General features: G+C 43.7%; 1 protein-coding gene, 1 long non-coding RNA gene and 1 pseudogene across 4 annotated transcripts in view; all 3 read left to right on the top strand.

Annotated features, from left to right (window-relative positions):
* LHFPL3 (LHFPL tetraspan subfamily member 3) overlaps positions 1–16693 on the top strand; it is a 570149-nt gene that overhangs the window by 444426 nt on the left and 109030 nt on the right. The gene's annotated exons all lie outside the window — the stretch shown is intronic.
* The window catches only part of LOC123606339, a 43310-nt gene that overhangs the window by 10511 nt on the left and 16106 nt on the right, over positions 1–16693 (top strand). The gene's annotated exons all lie outside the window — the stretch shown is intronic.
* Positions 3347–5311, top strand: LOC123606335 (annotated as a pseudogene).

The raw sequence follows: 16693 nt of genomic DNA, 5'->3' as shown, positions 1-16693 counted from the left end.
CTGCTTGGTCCCCTGCTATCCCCCACAGTGGCTATTCTGAGTCTTCCCCATTTGAATAAAAGTCTTATCTCCCCAAGCCCCCACGTGTCTAAACCCGCAGCCTTGTCTCCTACCTCACAGGAGAAAGAGGTGCCATCAGATGAAGTGTCACCTTACAGCTGCTACACATTTCCACATTTATCTTCCTCTTCATCCTCATTTTCCCCGGTCTCTCCTGTCATAGAAGTGGGGCCCGCCTTCCATCCTAAGCAAATCCCTCTGCATGTATGTGGACCACAGCCACCCTGCATGCTACAGAACCTTCCAGTATCCATTTGCCCCAGTACCTCTCCTCACCCGCTCCCAGCACACTTCCCATCAGCACTGAAATGTGCTCAAGTCTGATAATGTGAAAATAAAAACCTTTTCTCAACCCTACAAACCCCCAGGTCTACCCCCTTTCTTCACCAGGAAGCTTCTGGCCAGTTACTTGCAGCTTCTGTCTCCTCAACTGCGGGTTGTCTTCTGGCTTATTACACTTTCACCAGTGTCACCACCAAGGGACCTCTGTGCCATTAAATATAAAGAACATTGTTTGGTCCGTAGTCTTTTCTCCTTCTCTGCAGGACTTGACACCAATAACCACTCCTTCCTGCCTAAAGCACTGTCTTCTTTTGGCTTCCATGATACCATATTCTTCTTCTTCTCCTTCCTGAAAATTTATTCTGCTTTGAGGGACTCTCTTTCCCCGCCTGCCCCTTAAATGTTGATGTTCTTTGTGTTTCAATTACTGAAACTGTTTTAGTGATCTATTATTACAGAACAAACTACCCAAAATTTAGCAGCATAGAGCAACCATTCTATGACGTTCATAATATTGTGGGTCAGGAATTTGAGCAGGGCCTTGCAGGGCAATTCTTCTGCTCCGTGTGGCATCCACCGGGGTCATTCCGTGATAGTCAGCTAGTGGCTGGGCTGGAAGTTCTAAGAGTGTTCCTCACATGCCTGGCACTTGGCCGGGATAACCAGCAAGCTGGCATGCCCTCCGTCCCCAGGTAGTCTTGGACTTCTCCAGGGGGTCTCTCCAGCAAGACTGTTGGTCATCTTGCAAGGCAGGTCAGCGATCCAATAACAAGTGGTCTAAGATACAGGAAGAGAAAGCTGCCAGTTTCTCAGAACCTGAGCCTAGAATCTGGCACAGCATTACTTTTGCCTTGTTCTATTGGGCAGCTAGTCATAAGCCCATCCAAATTCAAGGGGAGGACATATAAACCTCACCTCTCAATGGGAAGAGAGATCCAAGACTGGGGTCATCTTCAATCCATTGCAGCTCTCTCCTTGACAAAGCAGTCTCTGCACAGCCATCATCTTTCTTCTGACTTACTGTAATGCCTTTCTAACTGGTCTCCCTGCTCCTGTGTTGCCCTTTCCATCCTATCATCCACAATGAAGCCAGAGAGACCTTTCCATAATGCATATCACATCACATCACTGTCCTGACCAAACCACTTTAGCAGCTTCCCACTGCCATAACTAAACTCCTTAGCATAGCATGGCCAATTGGTCCTTTGTGATTTGTCACTCGTGACACTGTCACCTTCACTTCTCACCACTTCTTACACTCTCAGCCCTACAGTATCGATGTCCCCAAGCCTGTCATGCTCTCTTTTATCTTCATGCCTCTATACATTCTTTCCCTTTGGAATACCCTTTGACCCAGCACTCGCCATGCCCCACCTCCCATGAGTGAGCACAAGCACGTGCGTGCGCACACACACACACATTTTTCCACTCTCAGTCTCCTTCAGATCTTGGCTTTAGACAAGTGATTCTCACAGTGTGGTCCCAGAGAAAGCAGCAACAGCATCAACTGGGAACTTGTTAGAAATAAACCTTCTCGGGGCGCCTGGGTGGCTCAGTCAGTTGAGCAGCCTACTTCAGCTTAGGTCATGATCTTGCGGTTTGTGGGTTTAAGCCCCACGTCACGCTCTGTGCTGACAGCTCAGAGCCTGGAGCCTGCCTGGGATTCTGTGTCTCCTTCTCTCTCTGCTCCTCCTTCCCCCCACACACACTCTCTCTCTCTCTCTCAAAAATAAACATAATAAATAAATAAATAAATAAATAAATAAATAAATAAATGAATGAATGAATGAATGTACATTCTCAGGCCCAAGACCTACTGAATCAAAAATTCTAGAGATTCCAGAAATCTGTATTTTGACAATCTCCTGATTCAGTCACCTGATTCTGGTGCATGCTAAAGTCTGAGAGACACTAGTTTAGACATTTTCCCCAGGCAGCTTTCCCTGACCTCTCTACCCAACTACTGGAGTAGGAATCGCTCCTGTATATTTCCACAGTACCCCCTCCCCCGATTACATCCCTGTCACAGGGTACTATAATTGCCTACTTACTTGCCTAATTCCAATGCCCCCTCTCTGAGTCCACATGGGCAGGGACTGTATCTTACGTGTTACTGTATCCTTAGCACCTGCATAACACCTGCTGTGGCAGTAGCTCAATAAGTAATAGTGAAGCCTGTATGCATCCCACTCTTCTATGAATGTAGACTATAAACACCAAACACAAGAGATCTAATGCATTGAGGATACTGGTAATCAGCAGCTGGTTTCAGGCCTCAAGTAAATGCTTTGATCCTTACGTAACAGAGAGGAGACACTTGAGTAGATAACAGTGCCTACAAAAGATTTTAGTAAAGCCCCAGAAGGGAAAGATGTGCACTGTTGAATCAGCCTAAAAACCCTGAAAATGGACCATCTGACTGTAGTCCTGAAGTCAGATAAACCAAGCTCATCATTTTCCCATTTCTGCATGGCCAGTTCCTTCCTTGTTTGCATTTTAATACACTATCTGTGTTTCACTGGAGTTTTTAAAATGCCACTGCATCTTTGGAAATTTGGCAGAAAAGAAGAATCTGGGTCGCACAACTGTGAAATCTGAATAAGGTATAATTAATATGTCCATCAACTTTCACAGAAGTGATGCTAGTTTGCAAACTATTCATTAATTCCAAACAATAACAGCAACTGGTTACAATGCAGACACCAAGCTGAGGAAGAGAGGTTCAGTGTGGTGTTGACCTGGAGAGCTATTGGTGGTGCGTAGGAATGACCCGCTTCTACTTGTTCATGGAGAGATGTGACTATTTAAGAATTCGGGGTCAGAATTATGAGAGTGGAAGTATAATTATTCCAGTCCTTTTAAATCCTACCTTGTGAGGGACGCCGAGGTGGCTCAGTTGGTTGAGTGTCTGACTCTTGATTTTGACCCTGATCTCAGCACCAAGCCTGCTTGGGATTCTCTCTCTCCCTCTCCTCTCCCCTCTCTCTCTCACATGCACGTGTTCTTGCTCTCTCTCAAAATAAATAAATAAAAAACTTTAAAGAATTAAATATTACCTGACTCATGAAAAATATGCCACAGATAGCTAGGGAACTTGGGAAAATGAGCCCTTTTCTTCAGAAATAAAACGTCACAATGGCTACATCTGAAAATCAGGAGAGACCTGATTTTGATTCCCATATCCTAACTAGCTCCTTGGCCTATTTAACATTTCTGTACCTCATCTGCAAAATGTGCTAATAATACCTCTTTAGAATATTGTTTTGAGGATTAAATAAGATAATGCACATTTCTGCTCAACAGGCAGGTAATATGCCAAATAGCTATCATTTCTATTCTATCTCATCAGAATTAGCGATATCAAAAACCAAGTAGACTGCCTTTCCGTGCTACCCAGAGAGGGGTCCATACAGCATTGTTCTGCATTCCTGTCACAACTTAAAGGGAAACTTTCATGATGTCCGGAGCCCTTGATGTCCTACAAATGCAAGGAGGAGGATGTCCTTAAATTCCCCGCAGCAGGAACCCACCTAGGTGGCATCAACCTTGACTTCCAAATGGAACAGTACATATACAAGAGGAAAAGTGGTGGCAGCTACATGGTAAATCTGAAGAGAACCTGGGAGAAGCTTCTGCTGGCAGCTCGTGCCATTGCTGCCATTGAAACCCCAGCTGATGTCAGTGCCACATCATCTAGGAGTACTGGCCAGTGAGCTGTGCTGAGGTTTGCTGCTGCGGCTGCTGCTGCTGCTGCTGGAGCCACTCCTATTGTTGGTCACTTCACTTCTGGAACCTTCTTCACTAACCCAGATCCAGGCAGCCTTCCGGGAGCCGAGACTTCTGGTGGTAACCGATCCCAGGGCTGACCGCCAGCCTCTCACGGAGGCGTCTTCCGTTCACCTGCGTCCCATCGCTCTGTGTCACAGACTCGCCTCTGCCCTCTGTGGGCGCTGCCAGCCATTGCAACAACGGGGGAGCTCGCTCGGTGGGTCCCACGTGGCTGCTGGCCCGGGAAGTTCTGCGCGCGCGGCTCCCTTTCCGTGAACACCCACGGGAGGTCCTGCCCGATCTCTGCTTCTACAGAGATCCTGAAGCATCGAAAAGGAAGAGCAGGCCGCTGCTGAAAAGGCCGTGACCAAGGAGGAATTTCAGGGTGAATGGACTGCTCCCGCTCCTGAGTTCAGGGCTACTCAACCCCAAGTCTCAGACTGGTCTGCAAGTGTGCGGGGCCCTCGGGGCCCAATTCAGCAGTTCCCCCACTGAAGACCTGAGCGCTCAGCCTGCCCCTGAAGACTGGTGTGCGGCTCCCACTGCTCAGGCCACTGAACGGGCAGGAGCAACCACTGAGTCATCTTCAGCCGCTCTTGCACAAAGGCAAACAAAATGGAAATGAGATTGACCGGAAATAAACCGTTTCTAAAATAAAACCACAACAACCAAGTGGACTGTGGAAAACAGCATGTGGTTCCTCAAGAAGTTAAAAATGAAACTATCATATACTCTAACTACCCTACTGCTAGGGGTATATCCAGTAGAATTGAAAGCAGGGGTTTTTTGTTTTTGTTTTTTTTAAAGAAAAACGGAGTTTATTATAAATGCGATATACTGAAAGCGCTAAGGGAGTTACACAGACTGGGTTACAGAACTATCAAAATCCAATAAAGGGAACCAATTGGATCACGGCGCCAAGGCCACAGTCATTTGCCCTCCATTCAGACCCTCAAAGGAAATTCTGCAACTTTCATCAGTTCCAAGAGGAGCCAGGGCTACCTCCTCTGAAGAGCCTTCTCTGAATCCCTCCTCTTCACAAATTACTCTTCCTAAACCTCTTTCTCTGAATTTTCATATATTTTCAGATCTGTCCTGCACCTCATTACAACCAAATTCCTGTTTCTGTCTTATGCCCCGCCCCGCCCCCCCCCCCCCCCCCGACAATGGTGTCTTTTCAGGGAAGCACATATACCTAATCTGTGTTTATATCTACAAGTGTGCTATTAAAAAATGGTGAATCTCAGCTTCCTCATCAATAAAATGGGGATAATATCTACTCACACTGCTTCACAGGTGTATGCGAGGGATTCCATGAGATAACGACGTAAAGTCCACTGTACAGGGCTATGCAAGTAGATGACAGGGGCAGTCAGGCAATATTTACTCAATGAGAGATTCTATCATGTCCCTTGAGCTAGGATTCTGTTATTTATTGCTGAAATTAACAATTCAGGGCACTGAATAATAGGAATATACCAGAACAGTGGTTCTCCATCTCGGCTGCATATCAGAATCACCTGGGGAGCTTTTAAAATCCAGTGCCCAGGCCATACTCCAAGTCAATGAAGTCATAATATCTGGAGATGGGATCCAGGCATCAGCATCTTTATAAAAACTTCTCGGTGGTTCAATGAAGCTGCAATGGTTGAAGAGCCCTGCACTACAGAACAGTTGCTCAGGAGCAGTGGTTCCCAAAACCGTTCCCCAAACCAAAGCCTCATTGTGGTGGGCTTTGTGAACCAAATGATTCCCAGGCCTTTCCTCAGACCTACTGAATCAGAATCTCCGAGGATGTAGGACTCCAGGTTTTTGTTACTGTTTTTGTTTTTATGATTTATTGTCAAGTTAGCTATCAACTTGGTGTTGGGGGTAGATTCCCGTGATTCATTGGAAAGCAGGGTCTTAAAGAGGTATTTGCACACTTATGTCATAACAGTATTATTCACAAAAGCAAAGAGGTGGAAGCAGCCTGGGTGTTTATTGATGGATGAATAGATAAGATATGATATATACATATGATGGAATTTAACCCATAAAAAGGAAGGGAATCCTGTCACATGCTACAGTGTGAGTGCACCTGGAGAACATTACACTAAGAGAATGAGCCAGTCACAAAAAGATAAATACTTCACGATCCCATTTACATGACACTGCTGAAGTCATCCAATTCATAGAAGCAGAAAGTAGAATGTTGGCTTCCAGGACTGGGTGGCGGGAGAAATGGGGAGTTGTTGTTTCATAGATATGGAACTTCAATTTTGCAAGATGAAAATGTTCTGAAAATCTGTTGCACAGCAATGTGAATATACTTAACACTATTGAATGGTATACTTAAAAATGGTTAAGATGGTGGACACCTGGATGGCTCCGTGGGTTAAGTGTCAGCTCTTGATTTCAGCTCAGGTCGTGATCTCACGGTTTGTGAGATCGAGCCCCACATCAGGCTCTGTGCTGAGTGTGGAGCCTGCTTGGGATTCTCTCTCTCCCTCTCTCTCTTTCTCTCTGCCTCACTCTCTCTCAAAATAAATAAATAAACATTAAACAAGAAACTTTAAAAAATTATTAGAATTGTAAATTTTAGGTTGTTTTTACCACATTTTATAAGTATTTTTAAAAAAAATTTTTAATGTTTATTTTTGAGAGAGACAGAGACAGAGCACATGGGAGGGGCAGAGAGAGAGGGAGATACAGAATCCTAAGCAGCCTCCAGGCTCTGAGCTGTCAGCACAGAGTCCTACACAGGGCTCAAACTCATGAACCTCAAGATCATGACCTGAGCCAAAGTCAGAAGCTCAGCTGACTGAGCCACCCAGATACCCAACACATTTAAAAATTTTTTAATAAACATGATGAGCCCTATTCCCTTCCTTTGTTCCCACTAATGCCATGTACTCCTGCCCTTCTCACCACTCTGTCTCAATCCCCTTTGCTTCCTCCTCCCCCTACTTCCCTACCTGCCCTTTAGGTGTCCAGATTCCTTAGGGTTCTGTCCTCAGCTGTCCTCTCTTCCTGTTCTCACACTGCCAAGGATTTCAGCCACTCCTCCAGCTTTACCAGCCACTTACATGTTGATGGCTCTTCACTGCTCTATCCCAAGTCTCTGAAACAGGACTGGAGCTTAGTAGGCATTCAATAAATACATGTAAGTAAACAAATATCTAGATCTCTAGCCCCTACCCAGCTCCATCTACTGTCTGAACACCTCCAGCTAACTGTCCTACATTTCTTTCAAGTTCAACATACCCAACATTTAATTTATTGAACCTCTTCTAGGGAGAACAAAGAATTTTCTCCCTGTGATCTTGCTTAATATCGTCCTCAAGGGGCACCTTGGTGGCTCAGTTGGTTAAGCGTCCAACTCCTAGTTTTGGCTCAAGTCATGACCTCATGGTTGGTGACTTCGAGCCCAGCATCAGGCTATCCACTGATGGCATGGAGCCTGCTTGGTATTCTCTCTCTATCCCTGTCTGTACTCCCTACTCATGTGTGTGCATGCTCATGCTCTCTCAAAATAAATAAACTTAAAATTAAATATATATTTTTTTAATTTATATATGCATACACACACACACACACACACACACACACACACACACACACCCCTCAAGTCTCCTAGCCTGCTTTTACTAAATATCAAAATCCTGCTGATCTTAAACTGGAAATGTCTAGAGAATCTGACCACTTCTGTCCTTCCCCAGGGCCTCATCTTCTTTCAACTGGACCGTTGTAGCTTTCTCCTTGTCTGCGTTTGCTCCTCCAAGAAGTTCTCCATGCTAGTGCTAGTTTTTTGTTTTTCTTTTTTTCTAAAAAACAAATCTCATTATGTAGTGTATGTTGCTTAAGCTTTAACCCCACTGGCATGTCCATAGACTCCCATCTCCTACAGACTTAATTCCACAAGCATTGGTAGGCCAACAATGCCTCTGTGTTCTGGCCCCCACCTGCTCTGCCAGTCTTTCCTCTCTGACCCCAAATCCCCCCACTCACAGACACACTTCCCCTCACGTACTGGGCCTCTATAACTCTGTGTCTGTGTCCATGCCAGACCCTCTCTGTGGACAGACTCTCCTCACCTTCCCCACCCTCACCTTCTCTTCTTGGAAACAACTCATGCTCCATAGGTGTTCAGTGAACAGTCAGCAAGGAGCAATATAGTTGGGTGGAAACAATTTCACTTTGAAAATTTTCCCACCTCAGCTCAATGGTCCATATCCAGCTTAGCTACTGGTTATAGACTAAAATGTTTATATAAAATTCACCTATCCACAGAGAAAGATATAAGGGCAGGGAGTGGAAGCTTTCTTTAACTGGCAGTATTTAGAATGAAAATAGTCAATTTTAGGGGCACCCGGGTGGCTCAGTTGGTTAAGCTCAGATTGTGATCTTATCATTCATGGGTTTGAGCCCCATCTGCTGACAGCTCAGAGCCTGGAGCCTTCTTTGGATTCTGTGTCTCCTTTTCTCTCTGCCCTTCCCTGCTCATGTTCTGTCTCTGTCTGTCTGTCTGTCTGTATGTCTCTCTCTCTCTCAGAAATAAACATTAAAAATATATAAAAATAGCCAATTTTTTCAAAGTCAAAGTAGCATAATGGCTAGGAGCTGAACTTTGCAATTATCCATAGCTGGGTTGCTGTCTGTTCAGCCTCCTTACCTGTCAAATAAGCATAACATTTACCTCATACTGTTATCAAATTTTGGATGAGATGATATATAAAATGATTGCCCTAATACCTTGTATAATGCAATACTTAATAAATGCAGCTATTATTATTATCATAGAATCAAATTTCTCAATCTGCTACTGAGGCATGGGTTATCCCTAACATGCCTCATTAATATCTCTAGTGCCACCATATAATTCCTTGTAGGCAGGGAAGTAAGAGGGATTGAAATAATAGGTGCCATCCTGAACAACATAAGATGACAGTTCCCGGTCTTGGGGGGTAAGACTACTCTGTGTATGGGGTGGGATGGGAGTGGGAGAGTTCCATACAAACCTTGAAGAAAAGATTTATGTACCTAATAATGTTGTTACATATGGTTAATGCAATCTAATTCTGCTCATTTGTTCTAATTATACAATTAAGTTTAATTACCCAGATCATACGAATGCATTTGTATTATTAGAAAATAACTTTTAAAGAGACACTGTAATATATTTACCAAAAGCCCAGCTTTGTTCAGAATCAATAAGACAGTCCTAGAAAATTCTCTTACCGGGCACCTGGGTGGCTCAGTCAGTTGAGTGTCCAACTCTTGGTCTCAGCTCAGGTCTTGATCTCAGGGTTATGAGTTCAAGCCCCGTGGTAGACTCCGTGCTGGGCATGAAGCCTACTTAAAAAAACGAAAACATTCTCTTATCGTGCCCCGTATATGACTAGGCTCAGTTACAATCTTTAATTATTCTGCTGCAGCCTGCTATTGCAAGCCACTGACCTTCATGCTTTGTTTGGTTGTCTCTTAAAAATTTTTTTAACGTTTATTTATTATTGAAAGAGAGACGCAAAGCATGAGCAGGGGAGGGGCAGAGAGAGGGGGAGACACAGAATGTGAAGCAAGCTCCGGGCTCTGAGCTGTCAGCACAGAGCCCGATGTAGGGCTTGAACCCACAAACCGAGAGATCATGACGTGAGCTGAAGTCAGACGCTTAACTGACTGAGCCACCCAGGTGCCCCTGTTTTGTTGTCCTTTAAATGTTTTCATCCCCGGACAGTGAGACAGAAGTCCTTCCACTTCTCAAATGAGCTTGTTCTCACAGCTGCATTGGGAACCACTGAGAAACACTCCTAGCATCATCCCGAGGCCTCGTGTTATCCAGACAATGCCCTCAGCCCTTCAGGTACAGGAAAGTCTTGCGAGTGCTTTCAGTGTAATTTGGGCGACTTGTTGAAACACAGCAGCTGTGAGGCTCCCAATTAATGTTAGCTCGTTCCCAGTGTAGCCACGTGTTCTGAAACAATAGAAAGCATAGGAACAATAGATTGGAGATGCTCATCATCCTTACGGTCTTTCTTATTGAATTTTTTAAACCCTGCACCATGCAGCCTATCCCTAGTGATGCTTTTATAAATCGTGCGTAGTACCACAGGCAGAGTAGGAATCATATCTTTGTTCACATGTGGAAGAAAACGTAATTCCTCCATGAAGAGTGTTCCCAGCAGATTTCCTGGTTCTGTTCTTATAATCTCTGACACATGATGTGGGTCAACTAATTTATAGTCTGATAAGCAGAACAGAATCACCTACAGCCCAACTTTTAGAGAGCTCAGCATGTATCAAGGGATATGAACAGACTATTCAAGACCGTGTTCTCCAGAAGGCATCGACACACTCCATCCCGAATCCTGTGAGCTACAGCTCTTCAGACTGATTCCTCGTTAACTTAGCTCATCCTCTTCACACACCATTTCACATCTTATCCTTTCAATCTATTGTAGGGCTTCATCCAATGGGACTATAAAAACCTTTTTCTGTTACGTTTGCTCTCTCACTATTGAGAAAGCGTGCAGTGGTCTATTTTGTGCCTAAATTATACATGTAAGAAGACAGACTGAATCCAGTTTTCAAAGTCTAAAGCTTTCTCACTGGCTAAGGCCAGTCAATACCTTGACTTTCTTGTTTTTTTTTTTAACAAGAGGGCAAGGCTGTCTTCTCCCTGCCTTCCTCCTGTGAATGCCCTGAGAATTGCTGAAGCCAGAGAGAAAGATGCTACTGGAACATTTGCAGCATATGACCATTCATGGACAAGGACATGGGTTCCTGAGGTGTTGGTTATAGTGTCCTTTAAGTCACACTTGCTGCTACCACTGTCTTTCTCTTCACCTTCATTTATTCTCTGTCTCATCCTTCCACAAGATTGTAGGAGTTGTGGTTAAAGTCAGAGGCAGGGAAAAAATTAGGTATAGCCATGGGGCACCTTGAGGGGCTCAGTTGGTTAACCCTCTAACTTTGGCTCAGGTCATGATCTCACGGTTTCTAAGTTTGAGCCCCGCATCGGGCTCCCTGCTGTCATCATGGAGCTCATGGGATCCTCTGTCTGTCTCTCTCTCTCTCTCTCTCTCAAAAATAAACATTAAAAAATATTTTTTAAAAAAATTGGGGCGCCTGGGTGGCGCAGTCGGTTAAGCGTCCGACTTCAGCCAGGTCACGATCTCGCGGTCCGTGAGTTCGAGCCCCGCGTCGGGCTCTGGGCTGATGGCTCAGAACCTGGAGCCTGTTTCCGATTCTGTGTCTCCCTCTCTCTCTGCCCCTCCCCCGTTCATGCTCTGTCTCTCTCTGTCCCAAAAATAAATAAACGTTGAAAAAAAAAATTTTTGTTTTTTAAATTATGTATAGTCAGAATTGTCCTTGAAAATCCCTTTAGGAAAGCACCACATTTCTCTATGTCCAACATATCAACTTTTCATTCCACCATTGTGGTAAACAATTGTTGATTCTTGGTTGAGCACCATTCTTGCATTTATGGACTATGTCTTTAAAAAAATAATACCTTGAAGGGCGCTTGGGTGGTTCAATCGGTTAAGCATCTGACTCTTGATTTTGGTTGGGGTCATGATCTCACAATTCATGAGTTTGGCCCGAGTCTGTCCCCATGCTGATAGTGCAGAGCCTGCTTGGATTCTCTCCCTCTCTGCCCCTCCCCTGCTTGCACTCTCTCTCTCCCTCTCTCAAAAATAAATAAACTTGGGGCGCCTGGCTGGCTCAGTCGGTTAAGCATCTGACTTCAACTCAGGTCATGATCTCACAGTTCATGGGTTCAAGCCCCGAATCGGGCTGTGATGATAGCTCAGAGCCTGGAGCCTGCTTCAGATTCTGTGTCTCCCTCTCTGTCTCTGCCCCTTCCCCACTTGTGCTCTGTCTGTCTCTGTCTCAAAAATAAATAAACATTTAAAAAATTAAACTAAAAAAATAATGCCTTTAAACTCTAGAACACACAACATGGCAAGATGCTTACAGAATGGAAAGTACAGGGAAATTGAGAAGGTCCAAATGAAGATAAATTCACAGCCCCTATCACATGCCCACTGACAGCTTGCCTCCCCTAACTATAATGGAGGTCATTAATCAACCTGCACTCCTTAAATTCTCTCTCTCTCCCTCTTTTACATACACACTCTCTCCCTCCCTCACTCACTCACTCTCTCATACTACAGCTAATGAGTACATGGTGTACTTGGTAAATGTATAGAGAGAACCTAGGTCAGTCCTGAAGACAGAGGTAAGGGAATAAGTCAGTTTTAAGGCTTGAATAAGTCAATAAAGTCCAATGGATCCCTGGAGTTGAGAGAAATGCTAATGGTGAATTTTTTAACTTCATTGGGTTTCTGGGGTTTTCCATGTTCCAACCAACCTTCAACTCTGCACAGGAAGCCACCATGAGGAAAAGAAAATTAACAGAGCAACCTAGATTCAAGGTGCATGTCCCACTACCCAACCTACCAGAAGAAACTTTGGTTCCTATCAGGCATCAATCATTCTTTCCCCATATGGATTTTCTGCTAAATCCATATGTACTTTAAAAATTGTTTGGACACCTTAAAGAGTAGTAGGAAAACAGAAGAATTACCTGGTGTAGTCATCCACCCATAAGCTTTGTTTCTCTCCATTAGTATCAGCCCTGTGGCTAACCTAGATGTTTTTGAGAGAATTCCTCTCCGTAGGCATCTTAATGGAGGAGTGAAGTCTTTAACAAGAGTCTTTGTCAACATTCATATTAGTTGTAGGCCCTAACTTTTTCTAGGAGTTTTTCTAGAAGAGAGATTTCCTAGATAATGGGGGCACTACACTAATACTATATAGTATAGAATTTGCCAGCCAACCAAATCTGTCTCTGGGTTTCTGAATGTTCTGATTTATCCTATTTTTCTATATTCAAAACTGCCTTACAGGACAAGAAGAAAGCTGGTGACAACATTGCTGAGTAGCATAAACCAAACGGACCCATGTGCTTGCAGGGCTCTGTGCTCTAGCCTGACTGCCTGGTCGCTTCCAAAAGCAATTTCTGAAGCTTTAATTGTGGGTCCTCATAGCCTGGCCTGTTCACCACCCAAGACAATTCTCCCCACAATTTCCCAGATCTTCTTGTATGTAAATAAAATCAGGATGTCTCGTGAGTAGCCTTTTGGCTCCCTGCGAACAGATTCACGCATCCCACTGCTGTCCCCACAGGCAGAGACTGCTTCCATACAATGCTCAGTCCATCTCGATCCTGCCTCCTATCTGAAAACCTTCCCAGCATTGCCTGGCCTGGCATTGCATGTCCCCTTTCTGGAATTTGCTGATGCTTTTTTTTTTTTTTTGGTACCATCAGTGTCCTGTTTAGTCCTGATATAAGGGCCACTCTCCCCAACCAGATTATAAAGCACCTGTGAACAAAATCAGATCATTTCTTCCTTTTGAAGCCCGTGGTGCCTAAAAGAGGCTATTGTAATCTCAGTTATTATCTGATTATGTCAGGATGCCCAGCCCATCTTCTATAACTTACCCTCCTGAAATATGTTAAATAGGACATTCTAATGCACTGAAATTCACACTTTATCGGTTGCTAGACGACCAGATTTCTAGTCATTTGTGACTTTGAACCAGTCACATAACCTTTTGGAGCTTCATTTCTGTGTATACAAAATGAATATATTATGTAACTCTCTACTTGCCAGATTCAAACGAGAAAGGGTAAGCAAAAGCAATTCATATCTAAAAATACTATTTAGATGTGTGGTTCTATTATCAAGCTGTTTGATCTTTCTATATGTCATTGACATAAATGAAAAGCATGAATAGAACATCTTGAACTTTCTGGAAGACATTCCATAAATTTTAGACTTTCTCATCGTTTTTCAGTGATTAATATTCCGTGATTACCTCCACAACTGCCCCCTTTTTTCTTCATAATTATTGTTGGTGTAATTGGAACTGTCTTTCTGATCTGATTCCTTTCCAGTAACCAAGCTGTCACCACTATAATCTGATCTGAGGAAGGGGAGGGGTCATTGGCTTAGACTTCCATGGTTTCAGGAAACTTTCTGTTTGTTCACAAAACAAACACAGAAGTACAAAGGAAATTTCAAAACGCTGGGAACGAAGCCTGTAGGCAACATTTTATTGACAGGGCTAATTCTGGCACAATTAAAAAAAGAGTTTAATTAAGTCAGAGATAGAGCATTTCCCCCTCAGTGTTATCCCTGCCCTCTTTCCCTCCCTCCACAGGCAGGGGCTTGCTGCCTCCAGGCATCCAAAGGGTAGAGAGATACACAGGTAGACACCCCAGGAAGGAGAATGGATAGAATGCTTTGGAAAGTGTGCCCCCAGCCTCGTCATTAGCTAGCATGCTGGCAAACTATGTTTTGGGGGGATTCTTCAATGTTTTTTTTTTAATCTGAGATACCTCTTTATGACCAGCTTCTTCCCCGGAAGCCACAACATGTCGCTCTCTCATCTGAATCCAAAAATTGCTAGAATTCTCTGAGTCCAAACTCTATTTCAGATGACTTCATCACCTCCGTCACGGCTACTTATTTCAGTTCACTTGACATGGTACTATCCATGACTAAATAGCTTTTTCACTTTTGGCTCTTATCGTTCTTTTAGACTCCAATATCAAAAGAATTCTGCTGCCTCTGGGGAGGAAGGCACGTGGCTGTATAAAATGCCCTCTGGAGAGCAAACCCAAGCACTTTGTTCTGTACCTTGTTTTTACTACTGTAACTTTACCCCTTCATTTACTAGACAAGGAAGATCTCTTCTGTTTTTCCCACATTCCGTAACTTATAGAGCAGAAAAATAAGGTGATCCATAGATACGCTGCAAGAGTGTGGACAGCTGGTAGGCCCAATTCTGCAGCCACTTATATTTAAGGACATAAACTGCTTTGGAAAGTATCTGACTGTGCAAAGAGGGACGTGTGACCAAAAGATGCAGATCTCCCAGCTATCCTGTGAGCTGACCATTCGTCTGTATCAGATCCTGCTATTTGCTGGCAGTTATAAGACGCAGTCAGCTACACAACTGGATAGTAAATGAAGCATGTAGGTTTACATTACCGCTCGGAAAAAAGGGAGAAAACAGAGGAAAGAGAGGGAAATGTCTGTCATAGAAAACTAAGTATTTCAACCAAAATGAAAATAAACAAATAGAAAGACTAGCGTTGGGAGCGCCTGGAGGCTCACTAGGTTAAGCGACTGACTTGATTTCAGCTCAGGTCCGTAATCTCACGGTTTGTGAGATTGAGCCCCGCATCGGCACAGAGCCCGCTGATTCTCTCTCTCTCCCTCTCTCTCTCTGCCCCTCCCATACTTGTACTCTCTCTCAAAATAAATAAACTTTTTTTAAAAAAGACTAATGTTGTTATAGGAAAGGAGATGTAGAAAGTCGGTTATTCATTGTGAAGGAATTTAGTAAGCACTCAGATGATATTTCTTTCTCTAGATCTACGAAGAAGTTGGTGTTGAAAAAGCAATATTATCAAGGATAGTAATATATCAGGATGAAAATCAATAGCAGCCACAAAAACGGTCATAAATTTTTCAAAATAATGATTGGAACTCACACTTACAGAATTATAACTGTCACCAGAGTGGCCAAGAACCAACTAGGTGGCCCTGCATCTTCACTGACTGGACAGGAGTGGAGTTAGGCTTGTTTTGGTTTTTTAACACATTGTCTCCAACGAAGTGGCCTTGTCCCTACCTGTGAAAGATGACAGAGCTGCCAACTTTTCTTTTTTAAATGTTGATTTATTTATTTTGAGAGAGGGAGAGAGAGAATCCCACACAGGCTCCACACTGTCAGGGCAGAGCCCATTATGAGGCTCGATCTCACGACCATGGGATCACAACGTGAGCTAAAAATCCAGTCGGACACTCAACCGAATGAGCCACCCAGGTGCCCCTACAGAGCTACCAACTTGAATATGATGGAAATCTGACCTTATAAAAGCATTTGATTCTCCTAAACTGTTTTATGTTATCTCCTTTAGGAGAATGTGAAATCCAAAGAAACTGGTGGTGGAGAGAGTGCTGATTTATAGGCTTTTAGATCCATTAATATAAAATCAAAATTAGCCTAAGGCATTAGAAGTTAATGTGGGGTCTAAGATGTCTGGCACAGTTGGGAAGGAAGCATAAAGGGACCGATTCTGTTTTGTGAGTTGGGTGTTGTCCACACAGGTGCTCCCACATTGTGAATTCACTGAACTCACACGTGTGGTATGCATACTTTTCTCTATATACTACAAAAATAGAATACACGTATTTCAGTAAAGCATTTATTTTAAAAAGCCTTTGCATTCTCTCGCCAGATCCACTCTAAATAGCCAACGGACTTGGGGGAGGTCAATTGAACCCTGGTTTCTTCTGCAAAATGAGAAGGTGGCCCAGATGATCCCAGCCCTGAAGCTTCTCAGTGCCGTCATCATTGGCACATGATGAATGCATAGCATTGATATTCTGGCTATTAGTGACTTGAATAATAATCAGAACATGAGCAAAGTTTCCATAGGCCTTCCCAGAAAAGGCAGTGAACTGAAAGGCTCTGTAAATTTGCTGTGTGGGGAATGATGTAGAATAATTGGAACTGTAGGACT

This window comes from Leopardus geoffroyi, chromosome A2 (genome assembly GCF_018350155.1).
Source record: "Leopardus geoffroyi isolate Oge1 chromosome A2, O.geoffroyi_Oge1_pat1.0, whole genome shotgun sequence".
Lineage (NCBI taxonomy): Eukaryota > Metazoa > Chordata > Mammalia > Carnivora > Felidae > Leopardus > Leopardus geoffroyi.
The sequence above is the reverse complement of the archived record's forward strand: the minus strand, read 5'-3'. Positions and strand labels throughout refer to the sequence as shown.